The following is a 21,887-nucleotide window of genomic DNA, read 5'->3' on the forward strand; positions in this document are numbered from 1 at the left end:
AAAATATCAATTACTGTCAGTGTCCAAATATTTATGGACCTGACTGTATAGTCTACATACTCAGAAGCACTCTGCTTATACAGCTGATGATGGAATTTTTCTGAAACATTCTGTTTCACTGCCAGAGAACAGTCAAATAAATAAAGAATATAATATACAATACATAGCTCTGTAGAAAAGCCCCATAAACCTCCACATATTGGCACCCATACATACATATAATGTGCATGTGGCAGCTGGTGGAAACCCATGGTGCATTAACACAGAGTGGGAGGGGGCAGGGTGCATACGAGCCCACACATACACACAGATGGACAGAGCAGACATATGAAAAGATAAGGGATGTCTGCAGATGGGAAGGGAAATCAAGTGTCAATACACTGCATAAATGCTTTTTTGTATAGTTTAATCTTGGCAAATGTATGTATACATTGCCATGTATATGAAGTGTATATGTGTGCATTGTAACATCATTGTAACTATAAGTGAATTAATAGGATTGTGGTTCTTTTAATAGGTTTTGAACATGTAATGATAGCTGTTGTTGTTGCTGTAGTTATATGTATGGCACTGGGATATCACTGGAATGGCTATTAATACAGCAGAAGGGTATTAATAAAGTCAACTCTCTCTCTCTCTCTCTCTCTCTCTCTCTCTCTCTCTCTCTCTCTCTCTCGCTCTCTCTCTCTCTCTCTCTCTGTCTCTCTCTCTGTCTGTGTCTGTGTGTGCCTCCCATTTGTTCACTTGCTGTGTTTCTCTTTTCGAGGCAGGCTCCGCCTGTGGTGCTCTCAGAGTGTGTTTTGTGTTCAGATTGGGCACTGGCAGGGAGTACGGCCCCCCTCTCTTCTTTGCCACTGCCTCTCCAGCACTGTGCGAGTGTGTAAGAAAGGCAAAGAGAGAGGCATGTTTCAACAGATGGCTCTTGGTGTCCCAGTTCAGCCAGCGCTTCCACCCTTAAACCTGTCCTGTCTAAGAGAGAGGAAGATAACACAAGAGAAAAAAGACAGGGAGAGAGAAGGAGGGAGTGTAGTTTAGCTTAGGAAAGTGAAACTGCTTAGAAAAGAACTGCAGCTTTTCAGTTTTCTGTGTCTGAAAACTTTTTTTTCTCCAACCTGTCTCTCATTCACTGCTTTCATGACAGGCGTCTTTTACATAGTTTTGTTCAGTTAAGTAGGAGTTCACCAAAGAAGACAGATAGTGGGAGAAAGAGAGAGAGAGAGAGAAAGCAAGAGAGAGAAGGAGAATACAGGAGAGAAGTGTGGCGTGACTGGGACGTTGCTTAGTGTTGCCCTCTCAGCTTTGGGGGTTCCTCTGCAAGACATAAGGGACAAAAAGCACCACCTGCTCCCTCTCCAGCAGTTTCCATTGGACCTGCAGTCTGGTGTGTGAGGTAGGCTCATGTGACATGCCCTACTTTCCCCCATCTCTCTCTCTCTCTCTCTCTCTCTCTCTCTCTCTCTCTCTCTCTCTCTCTCTCTCTCTCTCTCTCTCTCTCTCTCTCTCTGATTGTATCAGTCTCCGGCACTTGTGTTTCTAACAGAGCCCAACAGTAATTGTTAACTCAGCTTTCATAGGCTTGTATCTCTCCCTTTTCTTTTCTTTTTTCAAACAAGTGTGTATGTGATGGCATGTGGCTGAGTTAACTGACAGGGCCTATTGGTGTGGGAATGGGAGGGTCACACAATTATCATCAGGCAAAACTCATTGTGCAGACTATGAGAGCAGAATAAATGTGCAATATTTGAATACAAATGTAAGGATAAGACAAGAGAAAATGATGTGGGTTATGAGGATCATCAAAGTAATGTGAATGGTGTCTCAGTGGAGTTAGGCTGGAATCTTTAAATGCAGATTTTAAGGGATAACCAGATATTTAAAATACTAGAACTGTTCTTTGGGAAGATGATGGCAAATAAGAGACATATTTCAGATTATATAGGACAAAATATATAAAAAAAATCACCATGTATACCAAACTGATAAACATATAGAAGGCCCATGCAGTAGATAAAGGAAAGTGTGTGTGTGTGTGTGTGTGTGTGTGTGTGTGTGTGTGTGTGTGTGTGTGTGTGTGTGTGTGTGATTTTATCTTTACTCTCTCTGAGACATTTTGAGTGACATATTTACTTTACTGCAATAATCATGGCTAATGTTTACATTTAATTACTAATTTCCCACAGATCAGCAGTTTGGGGGTGACTGAGGTTTGATTTGCCAGGGAGTAAACTCAACATAAGACTGCTTTAGTCTCTGTCATAAGCAGAAACACATGACCCCTTGAACTATCTTATCAGGTTACATTTTATTTATTTAGCAATTTTATACTTGTGAGGTTTGTGTGGGTAGCACATTGACTGTTCAAAAAATGACTGCATAAGCAAGAACCTGGATGCTTGGTCATCAGAAAAAAGTGAGTACACAATTTAGACTGCGGTGTTGTACATAACGGAGTGGACTGCTTATGAAAATTGAAAATTTGTAGGAACAGAGGTGTTAATTGCAGACTAATTAAATTACACACTAAAATGAGATTTTCCGTTGTTTCAATTGTACCAAAGCATTAAACAGTTTGGTACACTGTATTTTAAGTGTGAAGTTAATACATTTGTACAACATCACTAAAGGTCTAGTATTACACAGCACAGAGAGCAGGTTATGAAATTCAGGAAAGATCAATTAACTGATTCCTGTTTATTCATTTATCAAATATATAGCATTTGAAATACTAGATTTGAAATTAATTTGAATTTAAATAGTTTACTAAAGTGTAATTTCTCTCTTCTCTTTTCTTCTTCCTAATCCATACTGGTCTACCTGGATGAATAATGGCAGAACTCAAAAATTGTGTTGTTTCGTGATGAATTCCAGTACAAATGTCCACAATTACCACAATATACTATTACCAAATATAGTAATTACAAGACATTTTGTTTAAAATCTGTACATGTCCATTGAGTTTCTCACAACCTTCAGCTCAAAAATGAAGCTGAGGTGGAAATATGTACACGCATGCCAAAGCAACCGAGCTTTTTCAGAGCAATGACTCATATATAATAAACATCATCATTCCCTTTTTTTTCTGTTGGTTTTTATATCTTTGTCACTCAAAATCATAGCCACTTACGCCAAGCAGCTTTTATTCAGACTTTGACCCCCAACAGTTTTCTGTGCGATGCGATGAAGCATGAAAGTTTTACATACACACACACACACACACACACACACACACACACACACACACACGTAAGCATGTACATAGCTTTTTTTTTAAACCACAAACATCTTTTTCATTTCCTTTGTAACCCAAAGTTATACTTGTCATTACTGGATAATGGCTATTCCTTTCCTCACAGATAATGTAAGATATTAAACTATTATTATAATTAGTATTATTTCCAATGGAACCAAAATCACCATCTTTTGTTGAACTCAGCAGCAGTCCCAGGCATGCAAGCTTAACTTTTAGTAATGTGCGTGTGAGTGTGTGTGGGTACGAATGGAATAAGTGTATAATTTCTGCTGTATTCAGAACGGATTAGTGTGTCTGGGTTTTTAGGTGAGTCTGAGCTCTGTGTGGTTTTCATTGAATCTTTATTAGTGTGCGGCAATTTTGTGATCCGCCTGTTATAGCCCTCGGGTCAAAGGAGTGTTGCAACAGGAAATCTTTAACACCTTCTACGTAATCTGAAGTGTGATGGGTGTGTGTCAATAGACATTATAAATGTTCATGTGTGCGTGTGAGAGTGAAAGCAGGAATGTAATTCGTGACTAAGGACAATCATAACAGCCCTAACATACAACTTGTCTCCATTATAGCTTTAAGGTTATGGTCCAGATAATGAGTAGATTGAAGGGTAGGATTACCTCATAAATATGTGTGTGTGTGTGGGCCAAGATGGGTACAGTATATCATGCGAGTGATGTGCACCAACTTTGACTCTGCAATAACACACTTTTGATGACTATCTATCTATCTATCTATCTATCTATCTATCTATCTATCTATCTATCTATCTATCTATCTATCTATCTATCTATCTATCTATCTATCTATCTATCTATCTATCTATCTATTTATTTATTTATTTATTTTGCATTTACATTCTTTTGCAATGCCACAAAGATTGTGTGTGTGTGTGTGAGTGTGTGTGTGTGTGTGTGTGTGTGTGTGTGTGTGGTCTCACAAGGGGATTGATTTGCATCAGATTTATACACATATTTACAGTATACACTAGGGCTCACTTTTCCCTCACTCCTCCTAACTCGATTCTCTCAGTCCTGCCTACACTTGATTGCTCTATTTATCAGCCGCCTGCACATCCATCCATCTATTTATACATCCATCTACATTCACGCTTTTCGATTCATGCCTCTTCTGTTAGGGAACTGTGCAAATCTTGACCTAAATGACCTTTTGACAACACAGCTGCTATACATCATACACTATATTTAAACCATGGTGTGATACTAAATAGCGGGATATAATTGATATAAAAGCTGGATATAATGGATATAATATTTTTTCTCAGCAGAACATTTTCATAAATTTCTGATTTATCTGATTATTGAGATGTTATTAAAACATTGTGAAACAAATCATTATTAAAGCATTTTTAATCGATTTCGGTCACATGCTCCTAAAATGTTAGTCTAACCTGTTACATACATATTAAATGTTATAATAAAGTGGTCTATAAGCTGGGCTCCTAAATTCCCTTCCTCTTTCTCTTCTGTTTAACAAGTGAAGCAGGGCTGAGCTCACTGCCAACACTCAGGGTCACCTGGGTAGAAAGAAACAGGCTTGATCTGGTACTTAAATTAAGGAAAAAGACCTGCTCACTCACTCTTTTGATTGCTCTGAAAAGAACAGCAGGGAGCTCAGTCTTCTGACTCAGGATCACTTCACCCTTCTAATAGTGTGTTTGCTAATCAGCAGGAGTTTGTGTCTGCATGTTTCCTGTAAGTCATCAACACATTATGTGGACGTGTGCTCTGATTGACAGGTCCTCTTAGTGAACAAACAGAATGTGAGTTGATATGAAATGACTGTAATGCTGAACTTTTACACATGCATGAGTGACTTGTACAGTAGGATTGGTGTAAGTAAGGATATGTACTGTATGTAGATTCGTACCTGCATACAAATAGTGTTTATTTCATTTCATACACACAAACAATGTTATTTTTTTCTTTAAATTATTTACATTCACTGATTGTACATTACTGAAAACGAACTCTTCAGACTTGCATCCTTTGGACAGACATTTTCACACGCTGACAAATACGGATTAGATTCAGTGGAGGAGGATGTGTTTTTACTGCGGTTTGTGCGTCATCCACAGGACACTCATTAAAATCATATCTTACATGTTGTTACAAGAGTCTTGCCAATCTTCAGAAAAAATAAGACTTACCGAAATCTGAAGTGGGGAAAATAAACCACTGCTTACACTGGAGTGTTAATAACTGGGTGCACTTCCTCTCTCTCAAACACACAAACACACACACACACACACACACACACACACACACACACACACACACACACACACACACACACACACACACACACACACACACAGTGTAACTCTCTAATTATCTAATCTATTTATTATTATAATATATCTAATTATTAATATCAGTATATTTATAAATGTATTATTACTAAGTTACACAAGTTTCAGTTGATAAGCTTGAGATTTGTTTCAGTCCCAAACCAGAAGAGTTTTTTTCTTTGGAGTAAGTTAAGATACACTAGAGGCGTGATTTGGAAGATGTTCCCTCCAACATGCTTCCCAACCTTACAGAATTCTGCACTAATTACATGTCATACTGCATAAAATTTCACAAAACATGTCTGTTATTCATCATTTTATTGAGCGAGCGGATTTGCATGTTCTTTCCAAAGGGAATATGAAAGCAATCAAGAGCACAAATGAATGGAAAGTTGGACATGAAATATGTGTTTTATGGACAGATTGTTGATGTACTTGATGAGATTTCTTCCTCTTGAACTCATACACATTTTCTTGAGATTCTGCTTCTTAAAAAACATGTTTACACACAACCTGCTGCACAGAACACCCTGATTACATGCAGAGGAAGATGGACTTGCACACACTCAAGGTTTTATCTGACAAAACAGTAGGCAGAACACAGTTGAGACATGAAGAGTCACTAATTAGACAGATTTTTTATTTCAACATTATTTATTATTGGGAAAAGGATTTTGCCTGTTTGAACTCCTGACCCACAATTCCTCCAGGTCCGTGAGATGACAGCATGGTTCTAACTAGCAGGCCAATATAAACATTTTCAGTATGTTTTATCACTTGGGGCTTGGCCTTAAGCCACTGCTCAATGAGATATATTCACAAGAGCTGAAGGAATGCCAGACACACACACACACAACCACACACACACACACACACACACACACACACACACACACACACACACACACACACACACACACACACACACACACACACACACACAACAGGGGAAAGGTTAGGGTCAGCCCATTTAACATACAAATGGTTGAATATGTTTGTGCTGTCTCTGGTGTGTGTGTGTGTGTGTGTGTGTGTGTGTGTGTGTGTGTGTGTGTGTGTGTGTGTGTGTGTGTGTGTGTGTGTGTGTGTGTGTGTGTGTGTGTGTGTGTGTGTGTGTGTGTGTGTGTGTGTGTGTGTGTGTGTGTGTGTGTGTGTATATATGTGTCTGTAATGTATATCGTGAGATACCCATTAATATATATATTTTTTACAAACAAAACTGCAGTATTTATTAAAATCAGACACAGTATTAAGTAGCTGCATTAAGCATCACATCAGCTGATGGTCCTATTGGTACTATTACAAATTAATAGTAAGAGACACAGCCAAAAGTATGTGGACACTTGTCCCTGAGACCCATCAAAGTAGGCCATCAACGTTAGAAGCATTTTATACAATGTCTTTGTGTGGTGTAGGATTAATATTTCCCTTCACTGGAATTAAACATGTTAATGGGCTACCTTGCGCTAAGCATGTTACATCAAGACAATCCCCTGTGCACAAACACGAGCATGGGTAAGTCATTGTTTAATGTTTAATACAGAAGTAATTAATACACAAGGGTATATGAAATTATTACGTGAACAAAAGCTAATTAGATGGATCAGAATCTCTTAATTTAGGAAAAAACAATAGCCAAAGGCATCTTGGTGGTACATTAACGAGAACACACAAGTAATATTGGAAAAAAAACAGTAATATATCCTACCTCCAAATCTGTCCTCAAACTACCACATCCAATTCAGAACAGCAGAGGAGGTGACATTGCACAGTTGTTAGAAAATAATTTAAATAAATTCTTTTATCTATATCAAAATATTTATTCTATATCAAAAATCGATAGCATGGAATAATGTTAGTACATAGATGATTTTAATTGTATGAATATATAAGGTCTGATATGTGATCTAATTTAAAATAAAAATGAGTTTGTTTAGCAATAGAAGGTGAGTTTTTTTTCATTATGTGTTCATTTACATGATTTTTCTTTGTGCTATTCTAACTTGACAACCTAATAAACAAAGTTTATTCTAAAATAATGTGTTAGTGTCTAGCCATTAATAAGATCGAATCCCTTCAATCAGCAACATGTTATTTAAGTATCAACCCCAATAACCCTAAGCATTCAGACACTTACAGTACAAACAGACTATAAGCGATTCTTCTGCAGCACATCACACTTCTTAACACCCAGATTTGTTAGCTGGTGGCAGAGGAATTGTAGAGGGGGAATTAGGATCGTCATCAAATATCAGGTCACGGCAGAAGAGGACATCATTCTTGCCTAAGCCAAGCTTGTACTGCCAAATGTACATTTTAGTATGGGACTGTAGAGACAGGTACAGACTTTCTTTTGTCTCAGTTGCTTCTTCCCAAGTTCAGTACATCTGGGTGAATTGAGTATGTACTTGCAATGGTGTCTTGGTCAAGGTTTTGTTGTACTGGATCCCCCATTCATCTTTTGGATTGAGCATGTAGGAGTAATGCTTTGTGCCCCAGTAGTATAGGCCATCCTTGCAGTTTGGATGTGTCTGTGTGTGTTTGTCTGTTTGTGTGCGTATGTTTATGTGTATGTGTGTGTGTGTGTGTGTGTGTGTGTGTGTGTGTGTGTGTGTGTGTGTGTGTGTGTGTGTGTGTGTGTGCATTTCTTCAGAATATTGGAGTTACTTAATAAAAACAAACACACACACACACACACACACACACACACACACACACACACACACACACACACACACACACACATAATTACATGTTGTGTTTCTTCAGAAGTGACTGCAGTATTCTGAAGTAACTGCAGTTTGCTTGCTTAGAAGAATAGTATAATAAATTGTTACACATTTTATGTAGACAATAAACAATAAGTAATACTGTAAGCAATTAATAAGAAGTAAAAATAACTAACAACATTTAATTAAAAGTGAAATAAAGTGAAATATCTATCTATCTATCTATCTATCTATCTATCTATCTATCTATCTATCTATCTATCTATCTATCTATCTATCTATCTATCTATCTATCTATCTATCTTTTATTTCATTTTCATTATTTTTCTTCAAAGGAAGAATACTGAATACTGCAGTTAGTTCGACAGAGTATTTCTTCTTAATAATGTGTGTTTGCGTTTCTTTAGAATATTGCAGTTACTTAATAAATGCAAACACACGCAAACACACAGACATTATTATATGACGTGTTTCTTCAGAAGTAACTGCATAATTTTTTTCTGTTTCACACCTATTTCTCTTGATCTTACGGAAGAAGTGAATGACTCATTCGCATAGTGGGTTCATTCGCATGTGAATGCTGTGCAGGGTCATGACATGCCATTATAGTTTTTTCTCACTTATAATCCTCATTTAGGGACCATATCCTAATCCCTACAGAGACAATAATCTGAACACACTGTGGAATGCCAGTGGAACATCAATTCCTACAGTCATACAGTTTAAAGTGAACTAATGACCACTAAAATACAACTTGTATAAATGGGTATAAAACTTGTGGGACTGTTGTGTGCTTGACAAAGTGAGAGAGACAGAGAGAAAGTGAGTGCAAAAACAGTGCCATATCAGTGATTCACCTAATAATTTACATTAAATGCGAACATCAGATATGCACTACAGCAAGTATTACCACAGTGAACTCATTAAATACGTGCAGACGTCCATAAGGATTTCTTTAAGCAACAAAGGGGTGTTAAAATCATTCATTCATTCATTCATTTTCTACCGCTTATCCGAACTTCTTGGGTCACAGGAAGCCTGTGCCTATCTCAGGCATCAATGGCATGACGGCAGGATACACCCTGGATGGACTGCTGTTAAAATCATTGTCTCTTTATTTGTATATATTTCTAAACAGTATATCAAAAATATTCTGTATTTTGAAAAGTAAAATATAGAATGTGTAAATTTCACTAATTTCACTTTAATTTTATTTTAAATACCCATTTATTAAGAATATATGGTACTAATCCCATATCCTGGATACATTTGGTGATCAGATTTGTAATCACACCCTCTAATGTAATGTAATGTAATACATACATACATACATACATACATACATACATACATACATACATACATACATACATACAAACATACAAACACACCGTGAACTATATATATATATTATATATATTCTTATTCTTATTACTTATATTAGCCTTTTATTTTGTACACATCTAACAAGTGATGATTCTTGTGGACTGATCACACCTCCGGATGTTAGTGTGTTTATTTGTGATTGCTATAAATATATTAACACATATTAATTACACACGGATGCAAATCGGAGTGTCCTGAGCCCCACTCTGCATATTCATGCTCCTACACAAAGAACCCAAAGCAAACACAGACACAGACATAGACACAAAAGGGCATTGATCTTCACCCTCAGTGTCAGCTCATGTCTCACTGGATATCGCTTAGAAGCATTGCCAGGTAATTTCACCCTTGAAATAGTGATTGTGATTCTTTATCAAAGTGTGCACAAAAACAAGTTTACATTACTGCACTGACAGCAAAATTGTATAGCCTACAGGGTGACCTAAAGACAAAGCTGACAGTAAAAGTGCAACTTCTGCCCCTAGGCCTACATGTCACACATCACTTTTTTGTTTTCTTTACTTTTTTTTGGATCTGCTTATAGAATTAAAGGGAATGATCTTCTTACACACTACGTGAGCATACTCAGTGACTGTAGCTCTCTCCTGAACAATTTTATTCCTTCACAACAACAAGTGATTGATAAAGTTAAAAAAATAAGTAAGAATTTAAAGACTTCGGCAGGAAGGAATTAGTGTTAAGTATGTAATTAATTTAGAAATTAAGCGGACCTCAGGAGCTCTACAAACTGTAGTAAAAAGGACATTATTTCCTGTCCAGTGTCACCCAAATGAGGATGGGTTCTCTTCTGTGCCTGGTTCCTCTCAAGGTTTTTTCCTCATATCATCACAGGGAGTTTTCCCTTACCACGTCACCTCCGGCTTGCTCATTAGGGAAAACTGCTAGAGATATATAGTAACTTATTATTATAATTCTATTTTTTTTATATAGTAACTTATTATTCTAATTCTATTTTTATTTTATATATATGTAAAGTTGCTTTGAGACAATGTGAACTGTTAAAAGTGCTATACAAATAAATTGAATTGAACTGAATGTAATAAAGCAAACAAACACACACACACACACACACACACACACACACACACACACACACACACACACACACACACACACACACACACACACACACACACACACACACACACACACACATCTGTGACAGTTCAGCGTTGTTTAGAAATCCAGGACAAGACATGTGGAACAGAGCTGAATTTTGCAAGTTTGCCAACAAAATTTAGAAAAAGTAAGAAAGAGAAAACTTGCTGTTCTGCCCCATCACTTTTGGTAAGTTCAAATGTTGTCACTTGTTTTGACAACAAAATCAGCTGTACTTTTTTATACATTTTATAAATTCAGATTTAAACATACATAAAGTACATGATGCTTGGGCAAATGTGACTGATCACACGAGTATGTTAGGATTACCAGGTGGTTACCATGGAAATGTAATAACTATATTTTTATAATGAGGTGACATGTGAATGAAGATCATTTATTAAAATGATTTTATTGTTTAAATGAATTAAATAAGTGACGCTTCTGCAGTTTGACTATTTTACCATTTTAGAACATCTCATATGTGCACTTGCTGGACTGTGGTACAGCACGAGGCTTGCCTTGGACAGGCTTACCTTGGCAATTGAAGTCAAGTAAAACCCTTAAACTAAGACTGAAAAGGATAGTGGGAGGAAAATATTCTGAAATCTCTGACTAATTAAAGAAAACCATTGTGTTATCACCATAACTTAGTTATATGCTATACATATTTACATATAACAGATATTAGAACCGCTGAGCTTATGACTGCAGTAATTAATCAGCTTTATTTGGAGATGGCCTTATGGTACTGAGCTGGTCATCATTGGGATAGTTTGTTCTCTTTGGGTGAATATTGTACTTTTTATGTGTTCAATGGTTAAAACATTAGGAAGTTCTTGTAATAAAAGCCTTTACCTTGTGAAGGTCAAAAGGGAATTATTTCTCTCACCAAGATTTCACAGCAGCCTCTCCTTATTTTCTCCTTTTCCTCATGTGCTTTTTTCCTCCCCTCCATCTTTTTCTCATTTCTTTGGTGTGACCCCAGTCTGTTTGGGTGTTGATAGGGTCCTGTCTGCGTGTAAGTGCGTTCCATCAGTGTTGCTACATGACTGGGAGATTGGATTTTTGCCCAAGTTATTTCCAGTCCTCTCTCACACGCTCACTCCCTTCTCTCACTGTCATACTCTCCTTCTCTTCTTTTACAGTATCTTCCTATCTTTTTCAGACCCTTGCATAATCTCTTTTCCTTTATAGCGTTTTCACCCTCTGTTTCATATGCAGCAGTAAGATTGATTGATCAGTGCATTCTCATTTATGCTCCAGCATGATTTGTCGTAGCTGCCCAGGGAAAGAAAGGGTGAGAATGAATAGAATGGAGTGGAGGTGGGAAAAAGGAGATTATCATTGAGCATGCTAAACCACTAAACCAGCATTCATTAAAATCGCTTCCCTGGAACAATCCAGTATGGCCTAATTGGATGTTTGAAAGAGCTCTGGATTCAATTGACAGCAAGAGAAGGGGAGAGAGAGAGAAAGAGAGGGGGGGGGGGGAGAAAACAGATGGATTTAACGTTAGGCTGCCTCAAGGTTGGTCCTGGAACCAATTTTCACCACTTTGAGGAAGAGACAGCCTGGCAATTCATGAGACTCCAATCCCATCATACCCATCTCTCTTGGTCACTGTACTGAAGAGCAGTTTTCACCCAGGAGGTGTGCACAAGCTGAACTGAGTGGTCTTCTTTATAGTATGTGTTGTATCCATGCAGTTAATAGAAAACATACCCAATACCAGAGCTTAGTCTTGTAAAAATGATGTAAAAGACTGCAGTAATGAACTGACTAATGAAAATCACTGTGATTTGAGAAACACCTGGTTTATTGGACTAGGTTATTTCACTAAACACTACAGTGCATCCATCACAGAGTATTCTTGTGGAGACTTTGTGAAGCTTCGGGGCACACTAATGGTTTGCAGTTTCTTTTTTTATCCTGCCTCACAGACCAGGGGCGATATGCAGGGCGCCTGGCTACCATCAGCTCATCTTACTGAGCACCAAAAGCAGCTCTGTTATTCATCTGAGACACGGGATGCTCAGGCAGTTTGTGGGCAGATGTGTCCACCAGGCAAAGAAATAGACAGAAGGAGGGAGGTATGGAAGAGGGGGGCAAGAAACCTACAAAGAGTTATAGGTTTCTGTATTTTTGCAATTCTTAAATATCAAAAAGACACAGAAGGCCAGCTGGTACTCAAAGTCTGGTGATATCAGCTGTGTTGGATAGTTTATTTACAGCAGAATGTATCCCCATGCACCTTCTTACATAGCTGACTGACTGCATCATTCTGTGCTAGTGATACTGCAGGAGGAAATGTTGCCCAATTTGACCAAATGTAATTAAAGCATTTGACATTTTCAACTACTGTTTGATGAGTGCTGCATTTTCGGACCCAGGACCCTCCATAGCTATATTTTTTAGTAGAAACATGTACATAACAAATCTTTCTGTTTATGGTCCACTGTACGTTGTCACATGCTGCATTCACCTTTTAATTCCCCAACTACAACCAAGAAAAGAAACTCACAGGATAACACTCCCTCAATTTAAAATCAACTTGGGATATACATCTCAACTACTACTACTAGTTCCTTCCACACCGTGAACCATGTAAAGTAACGTTTCTACTTTTAAATCAGTTCATTAAAGCACTATTGGTTTCATCGCTAATACGCAGACACGATTTTCCCCCCATTTCACACATTGAACATGTTAAGGTTATTATGAGTTATTATAACTGCTTATAAGGCACCATGAATGCAGTAGGTATTTGCTGTTGCCACTAAAACTGTTTTAGAGCAGCCTGCTTAACTGAATGATTTACATGAATCAATTGCACAAACACACATAGATTTCTCTCTCTCTCTCTCTCTCTTTCTCTCTCTCTCTCTCTCTCTCTCTCTCTCTCTCTCTCTCTCTCTCTCTCTCTCTCTCTCTCTCTATCGCTCTCTCTCTTCCTCCCTCCCCTGGTTGCCAGACCCTTAATATTGCATTATGCATGTGTCTCCTTTCATCCTGATGAGATATAATTTAATCTATGCTAGCTAACTTACTTCTGTATGGAGAGAATTACACCAAGCGAGAGACAGAGGATGAATAGCAAGAACACATTAAGATAAACAGATGTTGCGGATAGGACATGAAAATAACAGTAGCGAGAGTATTAGAGGTGCAGAGAGAGATGGAGAGAGAGAGAGAGAGAGAGAGAGAGAGAGAGAGAGAGAGAGAGAGGTAAAGTGAATGAGAAACGTGGAGAGCTATAAGAGTGAGAGTGTGATAAAAAGTGGAGGCTTGTGGCAGGAGGCAGGCTGTTGAGTGATCTCTGAGCATTTGTCTCCTATCAATGTCAATGCAATGTCTTTCACTGCCACAGAACAGAGAGGGAGTGGGAAAGACAGACAGAGACAGAGAGAGAGAGAGAGAGAGAGAGAGAGAGAGAGAGAGAGAGAGAGAGAGAGAGGCACATACCATCTACCACACCATTGCCATTGTCACCATTCTCTGTTTGTACACACAGTTTTTTAATTCTACTTTACTACTTGAATGTGGATGAATAAAAAATTTCACATATCGTTTAATATGGTGTTGCTGTTTTGCTCTTATTCCAGATTTACTCTAATTCCCCCTTTCCTTAATTTTGGTCACACCTGTTCCTCGAGTTTAGTCTTGTTTTTTCTCGTAAAGTCTGTTTGTGTACCTTTGCACTTATCCAGTCCTGCATGTGGTTATACTTCACTTTCTAAGCCATGCTTCTGATGCTTACATACATCCTGTTGTGGGTTTGTGCACTTTCTGTGTAACTTTACTATAAAAGACTAAACAGACTGCTTTTTCTCTGTTTAAACTGATCTAGCTGGCAATGTTCTACCTTGATATAGGCATGAGGATCATCTTAATTCCAGTGAATAAAAGTTTGACATCTTTTCATTACAACTGGTTGATGGAAAGAGAGGTTACTTATCTATCATCCTATCAGACCCAGTTGCCTTTCCCACACTGTCATTAGCAGTTGAGCTAAGGGACATACATTCTGGGTTTAAGATCTCCCTAAGCTCTTTTCTTATTACTAATCCTGCAATGTTTTTTGCCCTGTGGCTCTCAATGAACTTGTCAGTTCCTGGGCTTGTGTGTACATGTGTACATGCGTGTGTGTTTGTGTGTGTGAGTGTGTGTGTGTGTGTGTGTGTGAGAGAGAGAGAGAGAGAGAGAGAGAGAGAGAGAGAGAGAGAGAGAGAGAGAGAGAGAGAGAGAGAGAGAGAGAGAGTGGTGTGTGTGTGTATTTGTTTGTGGCACTGTTGTCTGGCCCCTGCTAAGCCCCATGCTCTGCTAATTGGTCCTGCTTTTTCTCATGCCTCTCCCAGCACAGTGGGAACTGGCAGGGCTGTGAAAAAAGTGTTAAAAAAAAAAAAACGATGCAAGCTGAGGGCCAGAAAGTCATTCTGCTCATCCAAATGAAGCACACAAATCCATGGCATCAGTATGCTGGTCAGACCCTGATTCAGACCTGGGGGCGGGGGTTGATGGAGGGGACGGGAGAGAGGGGGAACATAGAGGTCTTTTGATTGGGAATTGTAAATGCATCTCCCTTCAGCATTTTCTTTTTCTCATCATGCTATTGGAGGCGAGAGCTGACCAGCACCTGAAATCAATCACTGCCTGTCACAGCCCACAGCCGAAACCCATGAAAAAGAGGATCACATGAAAGGAGTGAACACATCACTCTTCACTGAATCTGACTGGGTCTGTAGCGTGGAATGATGCTGAACTGTTTGCTTCTTTCGTAGGCCCAGAGTCTCGGCATTCGCCGTACAAAGGAATTCCCATAAGCCATTACAGGGCTGAACCGAGGCTTGACAGGTGAGTGACAGGGGGGTAGACAAATGACATTGACAGCTGGCCAAGGAGGCGTGGCTGTGTTTTTTTATTCTTATTCTTAATCCCCCTACCCTTCAGTAAAGATGTTTGATTTTCAAGTGTGTCAGAAACAGGTTCTTCTGGCTTTACATACTAAAGAAAACCAAAAGCAATTTGTCCAAAGGGAGGGGGTGTGGTGTGAAAAACGAGGCACTGTGTGAAAGGATAGAATAGAGACGTGAAAAATGAAATAGGGTAACGGAAGAATGAGGGCAATAGCTGGTGAACAGAAGGGGTTGAAAATGGGACATGGGGTCAGAGAGGGGGCTCTTTGAGGTAATCAGTCTCTGTCTCGCTCACAAACACACACAGAAACACGGCTGAATGCTTTTGTCTCCTTAGTTGAAGGAGACATATGCATTCCTGATTATTTCTGCTTTGAAAAATAGGAACAATCTTGAATGCATAATACTCTATGTACATGGTCCCTTTTCAGCCTGTACTGTATCTTGATGCATTTCTGTTTAGTATCCTTTCACATGCTTCCTCTTGATACCAAGGTCAATTAATTTCCACCTGTTGATACCCTGCCTGTTATTCTCTGGAATCGTCTGGTCAAATTCTTACAGATAGAAAAGAGATGATGTTTTTCACCCTCCCTACATCCTCCATTTATCACCTTTTCATTGGCTTCCACAGACACTGAGCACAAAGACAAAACTTTAGCCTTGATTTTTTATGATAAAGAACTCTTTTTCACACACACAAACACACACCCACGCGCACACACACATGCACACACACAGAGATTCTCTACACATGGTTTCAATCTTCCCAGCTATCCCCTGGTTGCAGTCAAGGGAGGTCAACTGTACAGTGTTAACAGTGTCCATGTGTGTATCTGTGTGTGAGAGACAGATTTCTAAGAAGAAGGAGGTGCATGTTGAAAGAAAAATGATATGGGAGAGTGAAAGTTACAGGAATATATACAATGGAGATGGAAGGAGGGAATTTTAGGAAGCACTCTTTATCTCTATCTATCTTTTTCTCTTTCTCTCATGGGAAAATATGTGCTCCAGAAAGAAGGCATTCTGATTTCCCAGAAGGCTTTGCTAATGGAACATCGGGTTCAATCTGCCTGTCGCTCTGTTTCATTTTGTTTTTCTGTCTCGCTGAGGTGACCTGCTTTAGGGTTTGTCCTCCATCATCTGGGACTTGGTGATTCATAGTCAGTGAAATAATGTAACTTAATAAGAATTCAGAGTAGTAGAAAAGAAAAATGTTCACCATATCACTGGGAGATCATGAGATCGAAGCCTGATAATGCAAGAACCATCCATGAGCAGAAGCTCAAGAGAGCATAATTACTTCTGGTGTCTTGGTGGGAGGAAAGGTGTTACACTTTACCCTGTCAGTCACAATGACATTAACCAACTGTGGGTTTCTGTGGCCTGTATGCAGAAGAAAGCAGGTAGCACTTTCCTTCAATTGTTGCTGCATTGTGTTGGAGTATAAAGTGCACTTCAAAAAGACGTGGTGGCTGGTTTCACATACTTCAGAGAAAACATGAAAACATGTGTCATCCTTCACAATCTCTGGTTGGTAGCTTTCATGAGATACACAAGAACAAGAACTAGATAGGTGGGAATTGTTGAGATAATTAGGGTAAGAAGTAAAAAATTAGATCTCATCCTAATTGCAGGCCCAAAGTCACACACTAATTAGTATAATTCAAGTCAGCAACCCAACCATTTAAAATGACATTTTTCAGTTCTGGGGCACTTTCCCTTTTTAAAATAATGTGAAAAATTTGGAAAAAGCTTATATGTGTGTATGTGTAAATGAAATAAAATAAAAATGACCGATGCCAGTTATATTCATTCAATAACATCATAACTAGAATCTGTATTTGGTGGCTGAGATGATCATTATGGAGAATCTGCAGTCAGACATTTTATTGTCTTAAATATAATGCTAGTTAATAAAACGTATATATATATATATATATATATATATATATATATATATATATATATATATATATATATATATATATATATATATATTTCTACAGATTATATTTAGAACACTCTTCTGGGTGTGTGCTTGTGTCAGTGAAAATAATGGGTATGGTGGTGACAGGGTTTATATATTCAAGAGTAACTGCAGTGTACTTTTGGATATAATAGAATTTCTGTATTTTTTTAGACTGTAGGAGGTGAAATCTTTATAGAAACTATGATAGAAGAAACTTTGAGTTGCTATCTATCCAATCAGTCAATCCATCCATCCGTCCATTTGTCCATCTGTCCATCCATCTTACAAATGTACTACTGCAGCACGTCTGCATTTGCAGTTAGAAATGTGTGTGTGTGTGTGTGTGTGTGTGTGTGTGTGTGTGTGTGTGTGTGTGTGTGTGTGTGTGTGTGTGTGTGTGTGTTTTGCACTGCAGCAATAGATTATGTGATGAGAGGAGGGGCTGTGACCCGTCCCAAGGTGTGGTTTTTGTTTTTCCGTGCTCTGTTGCCATAGGGACAAGTAGAGATTTGTTACCTTATGTGTCATTAGTCATTGTTACGGCATCGTGCAGGGGCACCATTGGGGGAACTAACCATCCATCAGATGCATGGCCTGTCGCCATGGTAACGACAGTGACCATGACATTGAGACGGGGGTAGTGGGATTAATCTTTATCTTTTTTGAGGGGCATAAACTGATTCTTTCTCTTTTGAATATTGGTATATTTACCAATTTTATCCAAACAGATTTACAAAGGAGGACGATTATAATCCAAGCATGGGTATGGATTATCTTGTGTTGCTCTCTTCGTAACGTATTGTACTTAAAATTACTAACTTGTGACTAAATGATTCTGTGCATGTGAATCTAACATGAAAACGGTTGTACGTAGTTCTACAGATTTCAGGTAACTAAGCACTGGAAGCATCAGGCCTACATTGTACTAGCAATTCCTGCATCATGACGGTATACAGTATAATGACATAATATAATTGGTATAATGCAGTGTGCATTTTGATGACTGGAGGATTGGAGGATGGAAGGATTGGAAAAAGATTCAGTTGGATTGAGAGTGACTAAATGAGGACAGGGTGAGGGGAGTGTATCTTGAAGTGATATGATTTTTATTTTCTATAGTTTTATTCAGTCTTTAGAAAAGAGCAGAACATCAGTTTACTGTAATATAAAAAAGACAAGTTAGTTAAATCATGACACATTACGCTTGCAACATTATGCTTTTGGGTGCTTTTCAAATGTTTGGATGCTTAAACATGCGTTTTAAAAAGTAAAACAAAGTAAAAACAAAATAAGACAAAGGCTTGTAATGCTAATGCAGTACACTATTTTCTTTAAGGGTCTCTTTTAAGGGTTTATTGGATAATCCTTAGCTTTCAGTTCAGGTTATTACCTGGAAGCTTTGTAAAAAGAAACACTTTGTTATAGGTTTTCCTTATATAAGCTTTAAAGGTTCTTCCAGAGAAACAATCAAAGTGGTAATTTTTCTAGTTTAATTGCAAGGTTATGGTGTATTTTCTTTTCTGACATGTGATGAAAAATGGAAGCGACTGAAAGAGAATCAAAAGAGTAAATGAATTTCAAGCAGAAAAGTTCTAAGTAAAGAAAAAAATACAATTTTATCTGTACTTGTAGAATAAAAAGAATCCATTTGACTGCAGTGAAAACCCTTTGTAAACATCATTCACAGTCCAATTATACATGTTTTACTTTTCCCCTTCCCAAGTTTTTGCTGTCATTCCACTCACTGTCAGATGCACGTTTCCAGGACGAAGGGAAAGTGATGACGTGATGCCAGTATGCTGCCGCGGTACACCACCTCTGTGACAGGGTTTACACAATTTCATGAAGTTAATTAAAGACTTCCTACATAGTGATACAGAGCGATAAAATGTAAATTTACATGCATGAAAAAAATAAATAACAAAGACACAAGTAGTTGTAATTTCCTTGTAATTGTGTTTTCCTATTTTCTTAAGATCAAATTTTTGGAAGTCAGCATGTTAGGAGCACATTTCAGCACAATTGCATTCAAGCTTGAAGTATGAAATTGTGGGAGTTGACAAAGTGCAAGCAGGGAAAGATCAATGTGAAAAACAGAAGTTTGTTTGATGCATAGTATTGATCGGCACAAGAGTGTTTTTTTTTTTTTTGTTTTGTTTGTTCTTAGCCTCAGGTATAGCTGATCCTCATAGTTTTAGAGTTGTTATTGATTCTTGAGCTACCTCAGGGGCTTCCTGTATTTTTTCCAGATAGTGAAGGCCTTTTGATCCAAGGTAGGTGGGTTTCATCACAAAACAATAGAACATACAGTAAGGATGGTTGTGCAATCCGTAGACCGTTGACTGTGAAGCATTTGAAAAAAAAAAAATTGGGAGTCTTTCCATTGGCGCAATAGCAGGAAATTTCTCAGTCCAAAACCCATTCTTTATATTTGGATTTGGATTTCGTTAGATTGAAAACCAGAATCCCAGAGAGTTACTTGACTTAATTCCACAAGTACATTATAGTACCTACTGATACTTACTGTAAGTGTTTCTGTCTGTGCGATAAATTTAAAAGCAGCTTTACAGACATACTGTATATACAATCAGGATATACATTTTAAAAGTACACATTTTTACTTTATACAGTACCTAAAGAGCAAGTACGAGGTGACAAAAGAAAGCAAAAACTCCCAGAGACTATATGAGGAAGAAATCTTGAGAAGAAACAGATTCTAAAGTAAACCCTTCCTCATCTGGGTGACAACAGAGCACGTAATTATAATTTCCTTCTATAAACGTGTACTCAAAAAAATGCAATTATGTAACCAGGACATTCCAGTTTTATGAAGTCTTGTTGAAGTTATCAACTGTTCACCGATGGAGACAAAACTGTTCTTGGCATTTGAAACTCTAAAGCTATCAAATCATTTGACGTGTTAAGCCAAAACTGTTCGCATCAATTGCAGAGAATTCAATTATACAGAGAATGCTGACTCTTTTTGAATCCTCTGTCCTTACTCCACTTCAGTGCCACTGCGCTTTCTACAGCACCTGAATGTCCAATCCTGATATTTGGTCCATATTTTTACTGTATCTACAGTATCAACGTGGGCGCATACATGTATTCATGTACAATACATTCTTTTATAGTTGAATGCTTTAGAAAATCTCTGGATTAATGTGTCAATGTGAGAAATGGTGCTGGTGTTATTCTACCCACCAGCTTCATGAACAAGCCCCGTACAGCAAAGACAAGACTAATCTTTTTAATATCTCGAGCAGCTGTTATGCCAGGAAAAGCTTTAAAACCTGTTTCCATTCACATGTATAAATATATCTTTACACCAATACATGTTCTGCTTAGAACTGGGAAAAGTGAAAAGCGGAGGTGTTTCTTATACTTACCTGAGTGTCAATAAGGAGATATTGATTTTTACTATAGACTCCTATAGAGTCCTAACAAGCCACCAGTGCAAAAGAACAGACCAAGTCTCAGTAGCTGAGCCAGGCAAGAACAATAACAAGATTAAAAGTTAAAGCCACTTTTAATTACATAGAGAGAACAAATAGCACTGGTTAGGAAGCCATCTGCTTCTTCTGATATGACGTTGTGCTTCCATTTTCAATGCCATATGGACTTTTTAAAAAGTTGTCTGTACTAATGAACACTTAAAGTCTTTGGATATCTGTCAGAGACTTCAATACCTACAACTCTTTGACCAGCCTTTAATTTAAAACACTCCTTCTGTTTAAGAATCTGTAAAGATTTTTATTTGAGACTAGCATTAATTATTTCTTTTCAATACTGGTCAAACTGTGAGCTCTCAGAAGGAGTGGTTTCTATCTACTGTATGCATCTCTTGGTATAAATTTGAATCAATTTAAAAAAAATAGACAAAAACAAGTTACAGGAATCAATGTCAATAACAATGTATTTTGTATACTGCTGCTCAAGGCCCTCTCCTTTACAGCATGCTGAGAAAGTGGATTTCTGGTCTTAAATTTGGCACAGGGACATATTTCTTTCCTTATAGCCAGGAAAGAAAGATGTCAGCAATCTCACATGTCTATTATCTCACACTCTGGAGGCCACAAGTCATGAGGAAAAATGAAGAGTTTGTCATGCTTTTTCATTACTTCCTCTCCTGCTGTCAGATTTTGGTGTCTGTATTGTAGCTTAGTTTGAATTTATCAAAGGATATTTTTACTGAGAGGTTGAGTGGAGC

The 21,887-nt window shown here is 37.9% G+C and overlaps 1 protein-coding gene across 2 annotated transcripts in view; it reads left to right on the forward strand.

Annotated features, from left to right (window-relative positions):
* Positions 1–877: 877 nt before the first annotated feature.
* Positions 878–21,887, forward strand: part of sulf2b (sulfatase 2b) — a 133,073-nt gene continuing 112,063 nt past the window's right edge. Inside the window, exon 1 of one of the 2 annotated variants that reach the window (XM_027144768.2) lies at positions 878–1,390. The gene's annotated coding sequence lies outside the window, so the exon portion shown is untranslated. Of the gene's footprint in view, positions 1,391–15,599; positions 15,644–21,887 lie in introns of those variants that run through there. The other variant, XM_027144769.2, reaches the window with a different exon arrangement.

This window comes from Tachysurus fulvidraco, chromosome 23 (genome assembly GCF_022655615.1).
Source record: "Tachysurus fulvidraco isolate hzauxx_2018 chromosome 23, HZAU_PFXX_2.0, whole genome shotgun sequence".
Classification (NCBI taxonomy): Eukaryota; Metazoa; Chordata; class Actinopteri; order Siluriformes; family Bagridae; genus Tachysurus; species Tachysurus fulvidraco.